The sequence below is a fragment of the Pan troglodytes genome, chromosome 22 (genome assembly GCF_028858775.2).
Source record: "Pan troglodytes isolate AG18354 chromosome 22, NHGRI_mPanTro3-v2.0_pri, whole genome shotgun sequence".
NCBI classification, from domain to species: domain Eukaryota; kingdom Metazoa; phylum Chordata; class Mammalia; order Primates; family Hominidae; genus Pan; species Pan troglodytes.
The window spans coordinates 16,081,482-16,093,117 of NC_072420.2; the positions used below are offsets into that span (position 1 = coordinate 16,081,482).

At 34.8% G+C, this 11,636-nt stretch overlaps 1 protein-coding gene across 21 annotated transcripts in view; it reads right to left on the minus strand.

Moving 5' to 3' along the window:
* NRIP1 (nuclear receptor interacting protein 1) overlaps positions 1 to 11,636 on the minus strand; it is a 105,057-nt gene that overhangs the window by 70,407 nt on the left and 23,014 nt on the right. For 5 of the 21 annotated variants that reach the window (XM_063803732.1, XM_063803731.1, XM_063803733.1 and 2 more), the window contains exon 3: positions 9,055 to 9,108. The exons of the other annotated variants lie outside the window; for them this stretch is intronic. The gene's annotated coding sequence lies outside the window, so the exon portion shown is untranslated. The remainder of the gene's footprint in view (positions 1 to 9,054; positions 9,109 to 11,636) is intronic. 21 annotated transcript variants of the gene reach the window in all.

Genomic DNA, 11,636 nt, shown 5'->3' on the forward strand with positions numbered 1-11,636 from the left:
TCTGAAAGGTGCTCAGAGGACACCACATTCCCTTTCTATGTGTATACACTCTGGAAGGCAGTCGGAGGATCACCACATTCCCTTTCTATATGTATGCACTCTGGAAGGCGCTCGGAGGATCACCACATTCCCTTTCTATGTGTATACACTCTGAAAGGTGCTCAGAGGACACCACATTCCCTTTCTATGTGTATACACTCTGGAAGGCAGTCGGAGGATCACCACATTCCCTTTCTATATGTATGCACTCTGGAAGGCGCTCGGAGGATCACCACATTCCCTTTCTATGTGTGTACACTCTGAAAGGCGTTCAGAGGTTCACCACATTCCCTTTCTATGTGTATACACTCTGGAAGGCGGTTGGAGGTTCACCACATTCCCTTTCTACGTGTATACACTCTGGAAGGCGCTCGGAGGATCACCACATTCCCTTTCTATGTGTATACACTCTGGAAGGCGCTCAGAGGTTCACCACATTCCCTTTCTATGTGTGTACACTCTGGAAGGCGTTCAGAGGTTCACCACATTCCCTTTCTATGTGTATGCACTCTGGAAGGTGGTTGGAGGTTCAACACATTCCCTTTCTATGTGTATACACTCTGAAAGGTGCTCAAAGGACACCACATTCCCTTTCTATGTGTGTACACTCTGGAAGGCGCTTGGAGGATCACCACATTCCCTTTCTATGTGTATACACTCTGGAAGGCGCTTGGAGGACACCATCATTCATCTGAGATGCTCCCACTCATCTCTGAAGTAATCCTAGGTTCAAAGTGGAGGAAGAAAGTAGGTCAATGATAGTTTGACCCAAAGGGGTAATTTTGAGTCAAAGGGTTTTGATTTTTAGCTCAAAGCCAAGCCATTAATAACAAAGCCAGAACTATGACTATCCAAAACAAGAACTCTTCAAATTCTCACTACAACCACCTAACAAACCACACACTGCCTCATCATAAAAGTCTTAAAAACTTTGAAAATTCTAATAAACTCCTTGTACTATCAAGTAACTTACTGTAGACATAATAGGACCAAAATAGAAGATATTTTTTAAAACTTTCCTATAGGATAAACCTAACTCTATCCTTAACACAGTATCTGTAATATACAGTAATTGTTTAGTTATCAGTAGTTTTAGTAGCTGTCATTTTTGAAAAAAAATATTTGGATGAATGATGGCTCTAAAAAAAAACCATTCGAAGTCACTGAAAAAAAGTAGGGATTTCCTTCAAAACCTTCTCACCATATTCTCTAATAGTAAACAAAGGCTTAAAGTTATTCTGTTGGTAAAACTTCAAAAAGCAGCAACTGAATCAATTTAACTAAGGACTTTAGTCCAGAGAGGATGTCTGCTCATTGTAAGGTTGACTACAGAGGTCTACTGATCTCAGATCCAATCCCTGCTTCCTTCTGCTCTCCCCTGGTCACACTACATTCAGGAAATGAAGCAGGAGATGCAGCAGAAAGGTGAGTTAAGACTGGAATTAAAAGTCTGAAGCCAGAGAAGGACCAAAAGATGTGTGTGATGTAAAAATGATTTTACAAAAATATAAAGTAGTCTGTTTGATTTCAAATATGGTTCTTTTAAATAATGGGCCACTGAGAAAGCTGAAAAATTAAAATGATCACCGGGCGCGGTGGCTCACGCCTGTAATCCCAGCACTTTGGGAGGCCGAGGCGGGTGGATCACGAGGTCAGGAGATCGAGACCATCCTGGCTAACATGGTGAAACCCTGTTTCTACTAAAAATACAAAAAATTAGCTGGGCGTGGTGGTGGGCACCTGTAGTCCCAGCTACTCTTGAGGCTGAGGCAGGAGAATGGCGTGAACCTGGGAGGCGGAGCTTGCAGTGAGCCCAGATTGCTCCACTGCACTCCAGCTTGGGCGACAGAGCGAGACGCTGTCTCAAAAAAAAAAAAAAAAAATACTGCATACTATGTGCCAGGACTGCGTTAAATGCTTAACGCAGGCTTAATTCCTATACGGTAATTCTCAAATAACTCTATGAAGTTATTCCCATTTTACAGATGAGAACACTGAGCCTTAGGGAGGTAAGGTGATTTGCCCATAGTCAACAATAGTAAGTAAGTGGCAGAGTTGGGGTTCATACCTAGATTATCTGGTCTTGTTCAAAACCACCACATCACAGCCTGTGTCAACTTCAATCCATTTACCCATAAACACTACTTTGGCTGAAATGCAGTTTCTTAAAGATTTTAAGTAGCCTCAAGTATACTTCTATACTCTAATGGTGACTTTCAACATGGAATGTAAGTTTTAAAACAATTATCGAGTGGGTTATTGTCAGTTATCATGATTAACTTTTATTAATTAGACACTAGTAAATACCTGTGACAATACTGCTAAGACATACATTATTTCACTTAATCATTAATTGTAAAATAGATACTATCCAATTTTACAGATGAGGCTGAGAAGTTGAGTGACTTTCTCAGTTAAGGGGTAAATCTGGGATTCAAACTCAAGTCAGTGTGTTTCACAGTAAGGCATTCCACAATCGCTCCCCAATAAACCTCAACAGTGTGAGATCAATTGCCTTGGTCACCTGGTCTCCTGATCATTTCATGAAAAATTAACCATCTGTTTATAAATCATTCATCGAATTTCTTGTTCCTGAAGCTATGCTAAAGACACAAATATAATTACAAGTCCTTGCTGGACCCCACTAGACTCTTTAAATAAAAATATGTTCCTAGGGTAATCTAGATTCTGGCAATTTCTATTGCAAATTCACCAAATCCCTTGCTTTTGTTACTCCCACAGCATAAACACCCTGAATTTCCCTTACTGGAATAAAGCCTGTTAAAACTTTTTGCAGGAAAATCTCTAGGACTTTTTAAGTATCAAAAAGCTGAGGAAATGTTGGTACTTTAAAATAAATCCTGACCCAGTAAGAACTGGCACTGAGCCTTTTATTTTCTTGCAGTCAGCAAAACTACAAACCTATAAAAATTCAAATAGTAGTTAAGGGGCATGCATTTTGAAGTAGTTCCATATGTGGTGAGTCACTTCCAAACTCATGCTTTATACTGAAAACTTTTTTTAACCTGGATATGTAGGCAGAAATCACTTTTAAAACCTATCACAGCCATACTATGAAAGGAAAAGCAAGTCCATGTGGGAGTTTACTAATTGTTTCCCCTGAAAACTGTTTTCCTGGGGGGAAAAAATGAATATTATTATTGACTCCTATGTACCACCTTGCTTTATAGTTCAAACAAATTCAGAAACTGTTTTTCCTAACCCAGTATTGATCTAGATCTTTGCAAAAATGAAATGAGACAGGTTAATCATCCAACGAACATAATACGCGAGTGTGTATGAGGTGAGGAGAGCTGGAGGAAGTGGAAAGAACTAGGTCAGTAGGTGGCAGATGTTCAGTGGTTGAAACTTGAAAGGAATCCTAAAAGCATGGACCGAGGTTTGTGGAAACTCTTAAAAGTAAATGAAAATAAAAAATAAAAAATAAAAATACAAATGTGTGGAAGAAAGGTTCTAATTAGAAGGACATGCGATTAAGTAAAACAGTGATCATCCAAAAACCTATTTTCTTTCTTTTGAAAAATACATTAGAATTAACAATACTGTCCATAACACATTATCTTTCTATAGCATTACACTGATATCAATGCACCTTATGTATTTCCTCATTTATTCTGCATAATATTCTTCTGATGTAAGATGTATCCTCATCTTACAGATCAAAAAACTGAAGCTCAGGTTAAGTGATTTACTAAGCGTATATGTGAAGATGCAGGGCTCAAACATAAATCTTAGGATTCTAAAGCCATCATTTTCCATACTACTCTATTTAACTGTGGCTGTGACAGTAGTTGCTCTTAATGCCTACTCAAGAGGTAAAAGAGATATATACCCTTTGTTTTAAATTTTTTTAAAAAAATAACAATTACCTCTGCCTTTTCTGAAGAAAAAACAGGAATCCTTATATCTCAAATAAATGTTTTCTTTTAAAATACAAGTTTACAAGGTAATTACAAGGTAATAAGTAGTATTCATGTGATAAGTTTATCAGAAACAAGTCTAAATGCCTGAGCCAATTTAAATAGTTCACATTTATTCATTTCATACAATGTTGCTATAAAAATAAAGTCTGTATAATTCTCATTTTACATTAAAGTAACCAAGATGAAGAGAGGTTACACTAATAAAAGGTTTAAAAGCTAAGAAAATAGCTTTCTGTGGTCACCAGACTAAGTTTAAATTGTATATGACTTTTGTTTTTGTTTTTGTTTTTTTTGAGATAAGAGTCTCGCTCTGTTGCCCAGGCTGGAGTGCAGTGGCGCGATCTCGGCTCACTGCAACTTCTGCCTCCTGGGTTCAAGCATTTCTCCTGCCTCAGCCTCCTGAGTAGCTGGGATTACAGTTGTGCGCCACCATGGCCGGTTGATTTTTTGTATTTTCAGTAGGGACGAGGTTTCACTGTGCTGGCCAGGCTGGTCTCAAACTCCTGACCTCGTGATCCACCCGCCTCGGCCTCCCAAAGTGCTGGGATTACAGGCATCATGATGTATATGACTTTCTAACAAATACTGTAATGATGCTTTTCATCCTTAATAGAAATCCATGGGAGTATTTAAATAATACAATAATGTTAACGATTTCTTATTTTCTGAAATTACTGTGAAAATGGCAAATTAGCAGTAACTCAGTAGAGGAGTATCACTATTAATACAAACTGCATGCCCATGTTTTTAAAACACTTACAAAAGTAACTTTTAATAACACTCCTTGTGAGGTTATATCCATTTCTACGACAATAAACAGGCTTTGAGAATTTTTGTTTGTGATATGAATAAAGCCAGAAGATCAATATTTTTTTAACCCACACTGGAAAAAAAGGCTGAATATTTTCTAAACTTTATGCCCTAGATAATAAAGTAAGGGCTGTGTATACGGCCCACATAATCTAGATGGCCAATAAAGTTAACTTCCCAAACCTATTCAGTTGCCAAAAGGGTATCCCAATTGCACATCATATTTTGTTACAGTAAGGAAGATTGAGAAACTATAATCGTTTCCTCCTCCCAAATTCAGTTTCTGCTACTACTCCGTGTCACCAACATCTCAGCATTTAAATACATAAAACCACAGTCAGCCCAAATGTTCAGGGTCTATGTATGATTACAGAATTCATCTTTGTTTATGCTGCTGATTCTATGAAACTCATTTCCTCCTTTAACCTTTTACCATTTCTTTCTGTGAACTAAATTTACACCCACTACCCAGATATACATGATCTTCAGATTTTGGGGGTTTTTTGGAGGGGGGGATATCTCTGAAAGTCAAACTTATTTCATTCTTAGATACTGTTCTTAGCACAAGAACCATGCCCTAATCAAATAAAAAAAAGTCACTATCCCCAATTCAGTCCCATTTAGAATCTCCACTAGCCAGGCAGGCTATTTAGCAATATTTTAAAAATACTCTTAAGAAATAGAATTGGAAAGGTTGGGATTATCTTGAAGAAATTTAGGGAAATCTGTGAAATGATTCTTTTTTAAAAATATACTTTACCCCAATGTGAATTAAATATGAAAAACTAAGGATAAATTTTGGGAAGTTAACAAAACTTTTATCTTTGAAATTGTTACATTCTAAGCAGGTAATTTATTACTTTCACCAAAAGCGTTTGTACTTTCTCTCTTGATGAACAGCAAAGAATATTAAGTCTATAGTAACTTAGAAGGAAATAATAAGGAAAATTTAAGCAAAATAATAAGCAAAATTTGTTTAGCTAACATATTAAATACATTTTGCTTATTCAGGTAAGGAACATTAAAAGAGCGTTCTACATATCACAGTAAGTTAAGTCAAAGAAATGTACATATTCAACAAAATAAAGTCTGAGTACTGTCATAATTACCCATATCACACTTTGCAACCTGTAAATTTCTAACACACACGCTATCATTTCGTCTTCATACAAAGCACATGAAAAAACTGTTGCACAAATGTAAGTAACTTGCGTAATATAATAAAGATGAACTTTTATCTTTTTTGATGGTTTCTAAGCTTTAAAATTATGTCAGGACATACTCTGGAGTTGTGTTTCACCAATACTTTGATTTATCACCCTATATGTATGAGGCATCAAGTTGAGTGCTTTGTAAGTCACAAATTTATAAAAGATACAACCCCCACCATCTAGAAGTTTATAATTCTGCTGCAGCGATGAATGAAACGCTATGAAAAATAAAGGCAGTGTGAATGGCATTCATCAACCACTATGAGAAAGTAGATGGGAGCACATGTTCCCTTCTGTCCGAGTGGTCATACAAATCACAGGATGGATGGCCTTTTGGTAAAAGAAAACTAGTAGGATTCAAAAGACATCTGAGCTGAAGATAGCAAAAATAATGTGGCAGAATAAGAAATGTGCAATTAACATGCTTAAGGAAGGGGCAAACCAAATATTTGATCATGAGATATGCAAAGAACCAGGTAGAAATAGGACTTGTCTTATCTTGTGAGCAAAGATCTTTGTTCAGGGTAATAATAATTTTCTTCAGAAAGTTTTACTTTGCTGTGTAGAATGTATTGGGTAATAAAAACTAAAAGGCAAAAGACCGAATAGAAAGTTACTGCAGTAACTATCTAATAACTATCTAATAATCAGAACATAATAAAGCCTGAATTTGGAAAATGGCAGTGGAAAGACAAAGAAACCAAAACTCATAGTTCTTCCTGTTCCAATGAAAATGATTATTGACATAGTCATAATTAGGGTTGACTGCAATCAAATGTTAAATATGTAAAGGTGTAATATAAAACCAAGAACCTGCCAATAGACTTTTAGGAAAGACTTTGATCACATTTATCATCTCATATTTATCCTACAATGTAATAAACATTATAATGTCCCCTTTGAATGTATTCTAGGGTACCATATACCATAACTTGATATGTCTTTAATTAAATTTTTGTACTATTTTAAAAACATTTATTGTAGTTGACCTAAAAATAAAACTTTGAGAACTACAATTAGATACCACCTGTATAAAATGAAAGCCAAACTATACTTCTCTTTCCAAAGAGGAAATTTGGAAAAATTACTTTCCAAAACCTTTTGAGCTCTGCCTGATCTATACTAAGATACCAAAATATAAGGTATGTCTCCTATATTTTACAGAAACAGAAGAAATCTTTTATAAATGTACTTCTCAAACTGATTACCAACATAATTATCCAAATGAAAAAAACACATATTTATACCTATAAGAAAAATTACCTGACCATAATAATAAACCCTATTTTTTGAAAACTTCATATTTACATATTACCTTTCAAAGGGATGTTTATGTCAGTTTGATGAAAAAAACTACTTTCAAATTATTCAAATCATCCAAATGTATTCTTATGCTTGTAACTTACAATTTTTGTTTTCACTTCCTTTAAATATTCCCTGCCCCAGAAAACCTATAAAGGCAAGTTTTCAGAAATAAAAAAAAATGTGTATCTTCTCCATGCATTCAATAAATAACTAGTCTATAAACAGGTATGTCCTCCTTCTAGATGCTCAGCCTCAGACTAGCTTCTTCAGATTTATTAGTAATGAACGCAACAGAAATTCTTGCCTTCAGGGAGTCTCAATTTTAGAAAGATTAAACAATAAATAAACTATATTTTAAAAGAAACACAAATTTCACTGTATTTTTAAAGGTGTTAAGTGCTTGGAAAAAGAGAACAGCATAAAGGAGAGAGGAAAAAGAGGAGGCTTTTGTTTTGAATTGTGTGGTCACCAGGGTGGGCTGCACTGAGAAGATGCCTTTTCAGCTAATGCAAGGACTTTAGTTTTATACCAAGTGAGGTGAAGGCTTTTAAGCAGAGGAATGATTTTCTTTTCTTACTATCCAATAAGAATTGAGTGTCAAAAAGAGTACCAATTTCATTTAAGAGTGTGGAGGTAGTATTATCAAAAATGTGTTGGGGGTAGGGCTATAAAACAACCACTGTATCCCAGATCTGGGAACCAAAACAAGCACTAAAGTGTGATTATGCCATTTATTTCTCAAAGGGCTATTCCCTCCACAATAAGTTTCCATATTGACTGTTTTCACAGGTCAATAGTCCCTTATCCACATTCCCAATTTTGAATACCAAGAAGCTTTAAAACCCAATTTGGTGGCAAAATCAAACCCACATTAATGTGAGATGGTTTATAGTCTTGATTTATCCCATTTGGCAAAAATAAACATGAAGAAACATTAAACCTCAAAATTTAGGTAACCTTTAAATATCCTAAGTAATGAGAAGTCATAGCACATCTATATGTACACATACAAACTATCTGTAAACTTCCCTATTTTATTAAATATGGTGGAGTTACAGCATACAGCAATTTATCACATTCAATTAAGCCAGCCACGCTTTTGAAAAAAGAAAAACACACTTCCCCTAAAAGTAAAATTCTACCTAGTATAATAGAAGCTGGAATAAGATGGAAGATATGAATCTACTGTTACAGATTTTGATTTTTTAGTTTAAAGATATGTATCTGTCATTCAACATGCCCCCTAAACACTGGCTAATTGATTTATCTGATGTTCAACCAAAGAAAATGCTACTTATTCCAAAATAGAAGGAAAAATAGGCTGTTTGAAACTTACTGAAAGATAGTACTTCAGCATTTGACATGTCACCTTTCTACTGGATTTTTAAGGGTAATTTTAACTAGTCATGAACTTGACTAAAGCACTGTCTTTTAAAAACCCAAAATGTAATTCTATAGCTGTGCTGTCTAATATAGCAACCACTAGACACATGTGGCTACTGTGCACTTGAAAGATGACTAGTCAGAATTCAGAGAGCTGTGCGTCAAAACACACACCAGCTTTCAAAAATTCAGTACAGATTTACATTCTTTTTGAATGCAAAATATCTCATAATTTTATATTGATTATTCATTGAAAGGATAACATTTTGCAGATACTGGGTTAAATCAAATATATTATTAATTTCACCAGTTACTTTTAACCATAGCTACTAGAAACTTTAACATTTAAAATTTAAACTTACATAATGTAGCTCACATTATACTTCTAGTGAACAGCACTGCTCTATAGGAAAGACCTAGAAAAAGATTAATTTTTCAAATACTTATATGCTAGAATGAATAATATCAATTTTAATCACCAGAATAATAAAAACACAAAGGTCACAAGAAACGCTTGTCAGGAATGCTGAAATAAGTGTTTTGTAACTCAAAAGTATCTATTACTTTAAATATTCAAAGAGGTGTCCAAATATTCAACTAATAAAAAAAGCCTTCAATACATGTTATGCCTGATTTGCTTCAAAATCCACTTTCAGTATTTCAATCATACGATCATAAGTACATAGAGGAGGATTTTGTGTCCTAGTTTCATTCACTAGGGTTAGAACAAACCCAGGTTTTGTGAGCCAAATACATATAATGGAATCAGAAAATAGGTAACTTATTTTTTAATAGATGGGAAAATTTAAATAACTCCTAAGAAACAACTTTGGAGTTTACATTAAGTCAAAGAAAAATAAGTCTCTCTAATTATAAAACCTACCATTAACAAAAGACACACTGATTGACATTTCCTAAATATTCTTAAAAGCACTGTAAGTACCTATTACTCTAAACACATGCACATCCCACCACCCAGCAGTTCCACTCCCATGCTTACACTGTACTCATGAGAAATGAAGGCTTATTTCTACCAAAAGACCCAAAAAAGTTCACAGCAGCCTTATTTGCAGCCACAAACTCGAAAGAAAACTAAATGTCCACTTACAGTGGAATGGATAAATGGTGGTATAATCATAGAATAGAACATAGACAATTTAGGGGGAAAAAACAAATAACATACACAACATGGATGACTCTTGCAGACATAATGTTGATAAAAAAAGACACTGATGAGTTCATACGACATGGTTCCAACTTTATATAGTTTAAAACAGGCAAAACTAATCTATAGTAAAAGATGCCAAAGACTATTCCTGTTAGGTAGAGGCAGGATCGATTAGAAAATACACAAATACAATAAGCCTTCTGTAGTAGGGTGCTAGTTACTCAGACTATACTTACATAAACAACAATCAAGCTAGCAAATAAGGGTGTCTATTTGATTACATGAAGTTACACTTCAGGAGGTTTTGTATAAAAATAAGAAACTTCTTAAAAGGACCTTATGCATTATGATTTCTTTTCAAAATAATTACTTAAAACTAATTCCTATCTTGAATATACATGGGAATTTGTCGATTTAATCCTTCAGCTAAACTTTCAATTTCTTTGCAGTTTCTTTTTAATAAGAATAACTATCAACTCTATTGAAACATACCTTTAATTTTGAGATATGATAACCTTTCATGAATTGATAATTCATATTAGCATTAAAATTATAACTTCCATCTTTATAGCTAAGTATGAATGTTTATACAAAATATTTATAATAGTTCATTCTCATCTTTAATTTGAAAAGATAACTCTGAATTCCATAAAATCCAGTTTCTGATCATATAATTTATTTTACTGATAAAGTATATTTTAAATTTAATTTTTTGGGTTCATTTACAAGTTCTTTCACAGACCTAATTTGCTTATTTACATTTCTTATTTGCTTTTGCCTTTCCCCCGTAACCGGCAAAAAGAGGAAGAATATGCTGGTTTGCCAATAAATAATAATCTTAAACACAGAGTTTCCATTTTAAAAGTTCAATGCAGCATGCTGGGGAGGCTTATTAAAAGACTGTATTCAACCAACCCTAGAAATTCACACTGCTTGACAGTGATTAAGAAAATCGGTAAAAACCAATTTTTGTATTATTTCATATGAATAAAAATCATGAATATTCAGCTAATAAAGTTACATCTGTATTATAGTAAAAGAAGGTGGCCAATTCACTACAATCTTAACAAATACATTATTTTATTGCATGTATTTATGCATCCTTCCTTCATCTGTTTCTATTCCAAGCAAGACAGCTGGCAAAAGTTTTTGAGAAGGAAAACACAAGATACAGAGGAGGTATAAGGTCGAATATTAAGAAGGATGCCTTGGATATAGATCAAGAAGACTATGTTCACCACTGACATTAGTCAAATTGTCTGGCATATCCATATGTGGTCTATGAGGTATGCTATGGCCTGAATGTTGTGTCTCCCCAAAATTCATAAATTGAAACCATATTTGCAATGTGAGGGTAATTTGGAGGTGGGGCCTTTGGTGAGTGATTAGATCATGAGGGCAATGCCCTCATGAACAGGATTAGTACCCTTATAAAAGAGGTCCCAATAATTCTCTGGCCACCTCCACCCATGTGAGGTTACAGTGAGAAGTCAGCCATCTATGAGGAACAGGCCCTTACTAGACATTAAATCTGCTGGCACCTTGGTCTTGGACTTCCCAGCCTCCAGAACTGTGAGAAATAAACCTCTATGGTTTATAAGCCTCCCATCTATGGTATTTGTTACAGCAGCTCAAATGGACTAAGATAAGGTACAAAAGACAAAGCACAAAGTGAGTAAGTTTCTCAACAGATGATTTTAACATAACCTTCCTTCCTAGTAATATGTCACATGTCCTGACACTCTGGGCCTACAAGCAGATAAATTATTATGCTAT